The following is an 8,785-nucleotide window of genomic DNA, read 5'->3' as shown; positions in this document are numbered from 1 at the left end:
CCAGACTCCTCATGTAACCTCAACCCAAATTGGGCAGCATTTCCTCTTTAGAACGAACTATTCTCAAAAAACTAAGGTGCCATGTTTCTCGAGATTCTCCAAAGGATGTTTATGGCAAAGACATCTTGACAAATCCACAGTACCATAGATGAGTAGGTATAGTTTCTATGTTTTTTATGCACAATATAATTCAATTTTCCTACAAAACTCCCAAATTCTAGAGCATTGAGCTGAGAAAATCTTCACATGTTATATAAGTGAACACTAGTTTGTTCAAGACAAAATACTCTATACAAAGCATGATTTTCCTACAACATCAACCATGACCAAATTCTAAATAGGTGCAGGGCACCTACCTGTGTAGGCGGTTGGAGCATATTGTCCTTATGGTAGACAGAGAGCAAGTTGTTGTAGTTTAGGCCTCACCGTTGAGAGAGCCGATCTTTTCAAGCCAAGGCCAAGAGAAAAACATCGAGAGAGGGTGAGAATTCATTGATCACCTCCATGCAAGAATATCATTTCCTGTTTGTACGGTGAGTCGATAGGGTACACAAAATCGGATATCTACAGCTGCATGTGCTAGAAGAGGGGTATCTCTTGCGAGCGAGTCCAAGTTGATTCAAGACGGGTGTGGCATGGGTGTGATGCTCACATAAGGGTGTGTGTGTGTGTGTGTGTGTGTGTGTGTGTGTGTGTGTGTGTGTGTGTGTGTGAGTGTGATGGTCGCACGTTAAGCAAAGCACATGAGGAAATTAGCACAACGCATATAGCAGTGCTAGAGAGAATTGCACACAGATGATCATGAATAGAGTTTGACCAGATATAAAGGTTTAATGCTCAGCCATTCAATTGCAAGTGGCATGCCTCACATACGATGCGCAATTGGAGTCATTTATGAGGGTCCAAGTATAGATATGTATTATTAGTATCAACCAAGCTTGGTTTTCAATGGCATTATAGCATATTAGGCATTCAGGCCAAGATACTAAATATCAAAGACAACTTATATGAGTAAGTAACATGTTTCAAGATATACCTAGGTAAATAGCATGCTCAAGACATTACATAGAGAAAACTAGAATCGGTTTTTCATTGAAGGAGGTAACTTGTATAAGCCAACATTCCATAGCCGTATACTAATATAGAAAAGCCCGAGAAAGGAGAATTAACGCTATTGCACAAAGGGCATGTATGCTAAACTTTTGTAGGGAGTCAATTTACGAGGGGACTAGTTTACTAGCACTTGTGTCCACTTATATGCCCGGGTAAAGGTAGGACTCAAATCCTTATATGTAACATTTTTTAATAGTATATTGGATGGGATATACTTAAATGTATCGTGCCAAGCAGCTCTAGATAGATCTAAGTAACCGATACTCCAATTTACTATGAGAGAAAAGATTGTGTGGGTGTGGATGTGGGTGTGGGTGTAGGTGTGGATGTGTGAACCATTCATCCAGATGTGGGTATGCCCATGTAGATAAGTGTGTGTGTGTGTGTGTGTGTGTGTGTGTGTGGCCCTCCCCCATCCCAGAGGAGAGATCCACTTGGTGGAGGAGAGGCCACCAAGTGGACCTATCCCCCACCAATTGCAATAAATGCTTCTTGTAAAGATTCAATGTTTATACATCACTCATATTGATCTGAGAGAGAGATCTCAAAAAATTGTTTGACTTGACCTTAAAACCTTTATGTGCATGTGTGTGTGTGTGTGTGTGTGTGTGTGTGTGTGTGTGTGTGTGTGTGTGACAGAGAGAGAGAGAGGGGGGGGGGGGGGGGGGGGGGGGGAGAAAAGTTAAATTGATCTGAATAGATATCAAAGGTCTACTCAATCTTGATAGAGAGAGAGAGAGAGATGTCATTTTTCTAGAGTGATTACACCAACTACAAATCACCCTCTTCACTTGTGTACGTACACACACTCACAACACCTACATGATATAGGTGTGTTTGTGTGACTCTATGGCCATGGTTTTCTTGACCGCAGTAACGTGACACTAGTTATCATAATTTATGTACAGTGAATTAAGTACCTTGTGTGCAGTGAGATAAATTGCATTCTTATACATAGGATGTTCTAGAATTTTTTTTGTAATCATGCCTTTTTACTTTAATCCATATTACAAAGTTCCAAAAAAAACAAATGATGTCCGAAAATAGATGGCTCCTCTCATGAAAAACATTTTATGGAAAGCAGTGGATTTCCAATACCTTCATTTTTTTTTCAATAAATAAATAATAGAACATGATAAGTAATGTTTCCAGTTGTGCTTGGGGATTATATATCTATTAGCAACATGAGCTTTTACACTTAGTTTGGTTGGATGGATTGAGCAATAGTTTTGTTATTAGCATGCCTATATTGACGAGTATTTCTCAAAAAATCTTTTTGTTGGAGAGTCTTGCTTACCTTTGAAGATTAAGATGAAGCTCCTTGTGCATATACACACGCTACACAAAGGCCAAAATCCCATTAGAATTTTTATTCTTCCTTTCTATCTCATAACAAGGATTGTTACTTGTGGACCTTTTCTTTCAATAAAGCATGATTTTCACATTTTCTTTTGTTATGAAAAAGAAAAGAAAATTTGTTCTACTTGTTGAAATCCACCTATTTTGCTTGTCATATCATTGTAGGTGACCAGAGATTCAATACATGTACCAAATCTTTTGATGTGTCAAGGTTATAAATCTATAAGAGTAGTTATTATAGGTTAGAGCAATTAATTTCATAGTTTACTAGCTCTAGATGTCCTTGATCTTTCGTATGATATTCACTCAGATCAGAAACTATTTGATGCATGAATCTCCAAGTTTCTAGTCACAAGAGAATTTTTCCACTTTCAATTGTTTTTAAGTTTTTCACTTTCAATTATGTTAGCTCAATGTCTCACAATCCATTGGCTCAAATGATACCAACACCACAAAGAATTGTTTTCGCTCAATATCTCACAATCCATTGTCTCAAATGATAGCAAAACCACAAAAAATTAAAGACTTATAATGATATTTGCTAGCCTAGCCTGATGTTTAAGTACTCTAGTGTGTGGAGCCTCCAAATTTGTGATTTTTAAGCACCTCAAAGTGCATGAAACATTATGGAATTGTGCACTAAAATAAGAGAGAAATTTTTATACAATGTGAAAATTTTAGTCACACTTGTATATGCTATTAGTGTGATAGCGGTATGTAATTGGTATGAGCTTGTTAATATTGTTGGTATGAAATTGGTCAACCGATATGATACTAATACCTCACGAAGATACTATTCAAGCTACCAAAGTTGATGAATGAGAGAAACTATAAGACAATCATATTAGAGAGAAAAAACCATAGTTTATGCATGGTTTAAGTTACACTATGATTGTATGAATATATGGTGTCCCTACAGTGTCTATATCAAATTTGAGATTTGATAGTTTAAAATCATTTTACGCATCAAAATTTGAGATTTGATAGAATAAAATCATTTTACACATCAAAATATGGTGTCCATACAGTGTCTATGTCAATATTGAGATAAACTTGGCATTTTAAGGAGAATTGAAAGATCAAGTTATAGGTTCCTAAAACCAATGGAAAGTCTTCTTATTGAAATTGAACCTAAGTATGTCCCTACAATCTTTTTTTCGCTTGTTTTATAGGGAATCTAACATGATCCTCATAGCTTTCTTTGAGTTGAAAGGCTTTCATTATAAAGAGATTGATATTTTTTAAGGGCAATGCATCGTGCAGGCGACAGATGGATAGAGAGAGGAAGACGCAAGGATCACTCATCTCTCAATGGCAAGGCAAGAGCGGACAAAAGAGAGGGTACTTAATTTTATATTTTTGTTGATTATGAGTTATTACAGATAAGTGTGAAATAAGAGGAAACCCTTTATAAAATGCCATGCTTCCTACTCTTAAGAAATTTTCCTTGATAACGTATATCTCTTTGTTTACTAATGTATTATTCGATTATACTTTGAGTCAAGTTTGAACATCTAAAGCTATAACAAACTAAGCAAAGGTTTCCTCTTATTACATTTTTGTGTCGATTAGTTGATATATTTTTTTGAGTATTAGTTTAGATTCTTATGGCCTTCTTCCCAAAAAGATTTGGTGATTCACCATATTTTTATAAATAAATATGGGTTTTTCCCACGTTACAAAGGTGCTTGAGCTTGATTATGATCTCTGAAACAACCCGTTTATTACGGTACCTCTATCGACTACAAAAATATGACCAGTACAATAGGATGAACATGGCATGCATAAAAATGCAACAAGAGCTCCAACTTCTTCTGGTTTTCCTTGTCTTGCAAGTGGAACATGTCTTGAAAAGAATGTTGGATCTTGTACAAGTAAAGCATTGATAAGCTGCCATAATACCATAAACAACGTTAGCATTCAAACTTAAACTAGAAATTTCTCATAATTGAACTTTTCAAAAACAATTCTCTAGGTTAACACATTTTAATCCTCATAATGTCTTTTGAAAACACTCGTTATGCTACGAAAAATTAAAGGGTACATTTGTAAGACACCTTCTCATACCTCATTGCCCAAGCCAAGAAAGGGACCGCGCTAGTAGTCGCTCCACAGACATTAACTTCAACAATTCATGGGTTCCTCTAGAAATTTGTCACATGTATTTCCAAACATAGGCCCAAAACCCTACCTAGGACCTGGGTCTATTCCCCAAGTGGTTACCTAATGTGATTCCCTAATTTTCATTGGTTACCTTGGGGGTGACAAGATGTAGAATTTACCCCAATGCATTTCTCGACATTGTTTACCCTTTTGAAACCCTACCATGAAAGTTAGTTTAGTCAAGTTATCCAAAATTTGGCTTATTGACACTTTCCATGTGTAGTTTAGCAACCTGATTCTATATGATTAAACTTAGCACCTTATATAGAGTGGGATTCAAAATGTCTTTCTAAAATTTACAAAAATTGAGGCTTCAATTGTCTTAAAGTGGAGTGATTATTGAAATTCCATAATATATTACACCCTTTGTTACCGCTATTTGCTATACTATATGTCCTTCAAAATATTTATATACAACTCCCCTCAGGAATAGACTTCAACAAATGACATTTGGTGGGTAGAAGTTAGAAATTCCATAAGAGAATGAAAGCTTATACCTCTACGGCTCAAGAATATCTATACAAAGAGTATGTTGTATTGTAATTAGTTATGCAAAATGTAGGCATCAAACATGTTTTGGTAATGGCAGCTAAAGATATTCAAGTTCTGCATAATATTATTGGGAATTGCGCAATCTCATAAAAAGTAGTATATTTTCGCCAAGTGAGTCATTGTTTGGGCTATGCATGCTACTCACAAAACAATCCTTGAAAATATAGTTTTCTTTGAAGCTTTTGAGTGTAATCTAAACACTAAGAATACAAGGTTTTCCTATCTAATCCATTAAACTCGTTCTTCCTTCCCATTTTTACGCTTGTTCAACATAATCTATAATCCTTGAAAAGATTTTCAAAGAGTTAAAACATGCATTTTTGTTTTCTTGTAGAATATTTAAAATCTAGAAGGCCTCAATTCTAGACCTCTTAATCTATTATGTATTGTTTGAAAGCATGCTTGAAAACCATGTTTATTAAATGAAGGACTTAAATGTCTTCCATGCATGTTTAAGAATTGCCCTATTGTAGTGTTGAAATTGTGTGTGTGTGTGTGTGTGTGTGTGTGTGTGGGTGTGTGTGTGAGAGAGAGAGAGAGAGAGACCCATCACAAATGTGCACCAAAACTAACTAGAAAAACAATAAGTGGTGCACACTACAAATATAGGTATTAAGAAATTGTGATGTACACCAATTATACGCAGATAGCATCCTACACTCACCTCTCAAGCCAAGTAATTTTCACGCATGCATTCATTTGTTTTCCATTTGGAAGTTATCTATACCTTTATCCTACTAACCCCATGTATAGAAGCACCTTATGCTCTGCAAACTAGAGGCTATTTTGAAAGTACAAAATAAAAGCTTAACTTTTGGCTTCAAAGGTGCTCCTTTTATACTGGATGCAAATATGATATAATTGCTAGTCTCAATTAAGTACCTCTCTTGTCGCTTTTGTCTCTATGCCACCAGGTGCCACACAATTGACACGAATCATATCCTTAGCCCATTGATAGGCTAAGCTTTTTGTGAGTTGATGCATTGCACCTATTGATCACACACAATCTTAAGCTTATGTAATCAAAGGACATTATAAAAAAACACAAAAGTTTCTTAAAATACCTTTGGTCATGCCATATAAGGTGGTGGGGTGTGCAATGGGGTGATACCCTACTATAGAGGAGACAAAGATGATACTTGCATTTTTGGATAGCTTTAGCATGGGATGTGCAAGCTGTGATAGATGGTATCCAGACTCTAGATTTGTTGAGAAGACTATATTGTAATCATCTTCAGTTTGTTCTAGCATTGGCTTCTCAACTGAAAGTCCCACATTGTTGACCTACAAAGACAATGTCAAGTTCAAGCTATACTAGATTTCATTATTCACAATACTACTAATTTTTTAGATGTTTTTAACTTTCCTCTCATGGATTCAAAGTCAAAGGTCTAAAACTCCAGAAGATGTGGTCTTGGCAATCTATGAAGCGTACTTTATGATGCATAATGAATGAAATATGTATATCTTTTTCCTAGGAGTATCATGACTTATCCATCCTCCACGTATATTGTCTTTTGACCTATGTTGCCTTTTGTCTGGCATGTGCAAGCTTCTCTGTGTGTACTTCCATAGTTGTTATGCATGCTGGCCATTATTAGATCATTGCTAGCTATTCTCGACTTTGAGCTCTCTTTGAAGGTGCCTTTTTTATTTAAAACCGACCTTACCTCTATTGTGTATTGCAATATGTAACTTTTGTTTTGTGTCAATGGAAATATATCAAAGTTAACCTCAATCTTACATCTTGCATTAAGAAATGAAATAAAATCCTTGGAGTATAAGAATGAAGGCATCCATAATGCTTCCTTGGGAGGCCAAATGTACATTTAATTTTTCGAGATGAAATATAACAAAAAAGTCTATTTTTTCTTTTTTTAGCTTTACGTGCATCCCAGTACTGTGTATTGTATCGAGTTGCGGCATTTGGAGCCTTGTGATTCATGAATTATACACCTTAAGGCTGTTGGGTTACTCATAGAATCCATGTACCAAAGCATTTCATAAATAAACCAAAGATGAAATACAAGCTTTCCTTCATCGCAACAACATCCACACAAGGTTGGAAATTTAAAATCGAGTGAACAAGCTTATGATAACTAAATTTTGTTATAGAATCAAGACAACTACAATGGTAAGCATCATCAACGTGTATCAAGGATAAGTTTGGCTTTGATGAAGATTCTTGTTACCATAAGTGTGTGTGCAAACATGTCCAAACTAATATATGAATGTGGTAGCTTAACTTTAGAGCGCATGAGGAATACGGCAATAAGGTGAAGGTTACCGTTGGCATTCTAAAAGAATAGAATGAAAAAGAAATAAAGTCCTCTAAGGTTGTAAAATAAAAAGATCCATTGACAAACTAAACAAAAGAGAAAATCAATTGGTCAAATGGAAAGGAATGTCCAATAATTATACAATTCCAAATGTCCACCTAACAATGGCGGACACTTTATATCATTGGCTCTATGCACAAGGTGCAACCACTATAGCTGATAGGCATGGTCTCGCTATCAAGCAACTAATTCATGGGATGCCATGAATCGGTTAAGAGATCCTCCAAGCAGGTCCTCTAAAGCTTCTTTTTGAAAGCCAAAAAACTTATGGTCCAAAGATTGGTTGGTGCCAAAGGCTTAAGTGGAAAATGAAGGTATATAGAAAAACAAGTTTAATAAATTTGCATTCTTATCGTGTGTGAAATGTGGAAATTTTAACAGTTTCGGAGTGACAAAAACTCTGGTTATTATATTGATGTAGAATGTTCATGAACTGGAATTGAACTCTAGACGTTGCAGGGAGAGCATACCAGGATGTCAAGGTTGCCAGCAAAGTGGTCAGAGACGCTCTTCATAAGCTAGAGTCGTTGGGGTCGGGAAGAAACATCGCAGACGGAGCCTGCAACGTCGAGTCCGGCGTCCTTCCATTCTTTCAAGCGAGCTGCCAAGCTAGAGCTGCTGCGCGCACATGTGTAGACAGATGATCCAAGGGCAGCAAGTTCATCCACGATCCCCTTGCTATGCATGCACACACAGAAAATGAGGGTAGGGAGAATGTGTGTGTGTGTGTGTGTGTGTGTGTGTGTGTGAGAGAGAGAGAGAGAGAGAGAGAGAGAGTTACCCGATTCCTGCGGTTCCCCCCGTGACCAAGGCCTTGTAGCCTTGAAGGCTCCATCGCGCAGCAAGCCTGCTCTTGAGGTCGTCCGCCATGCCCCTCTCTCTCTCTCTCTCTCTCTCTCTCTCTCTCTCGCTAACTTGTATGTTCTGCATAGGGATGTACATTTTAAGGCCTCGGCCGTTGCCGTCCATGCTCCCTTCAGCCCTTTGTTTACAACAAAAAATAGTGTTCCTTCTCTCAAGCCCGGCCAAGCCCCTCATTGCCAAAAGCTCTCTTCCAACATTCTTTCCTATGAGGGCATAGCTTTTAGCTCTCTTTTCACCGGTGCTTAAACACATGAGTATCCATTGGCACAAATTGATTTTCAGTGAGCATCTTATCCATTTTTGGATTGTTTGCCTATTTTTATAAGTAAAAATGCTTTCGCTTTGAAAAATGAGTACAATTACCAAAAACATACATACAATCTCTGAAATTAGAC

At 36.9% G+C, this 8,785-nt stretch overlaps 1 pseudogene across 1 annotated transcript; it reads right to left on the bottom strand.

Moving 5' to 3' along the window:
• Positions 1–4,147: 4,147 nt before the first annotated feature.
• Positions 4,148–8,516, bottom strand: LOC147430074 (tropinone reductase homolog At5g06060-like; annotated as a pseudogene). The gene is made up of 5 exons (XR_015185836.1): positions 8,308–8,516; positions 7,997–8,204; positions 6,252–6,471; positions 6,070–6,176; positions 4,148–4,362 (listed from the first exon to the last, which is right to left on the bottom strand). The product of XR_015185836.1 is annotated as a tropinone reductase homolog At5g06060-like (transcript).
• Between the last annotated feature and the right edge of the window lie 269 nt (positions 8,517–8,785).

The sequence above is a fragment of the Adiantum capillus-veneris genome, chromosome 22, assembly GCF_014529385.1.
Source record: "Adiantum capillus-veneris isolate H3 chromosome 22, ASM1452938v2, whole genome shotgun sequence".
Classification (NCBI taxonomy): domain Eukaryota; kingdom Viridiplantae; phylum Streptophyta; class Polypodiopsida; order Polypodiales; family Pteridaceae; genus Adiantum; species Adiantum capillus-veneris.
Note: the sequence above shows the minus strand (reverse complement) of the source record. Positions and strands in the feature narration are given on the sequence as shown.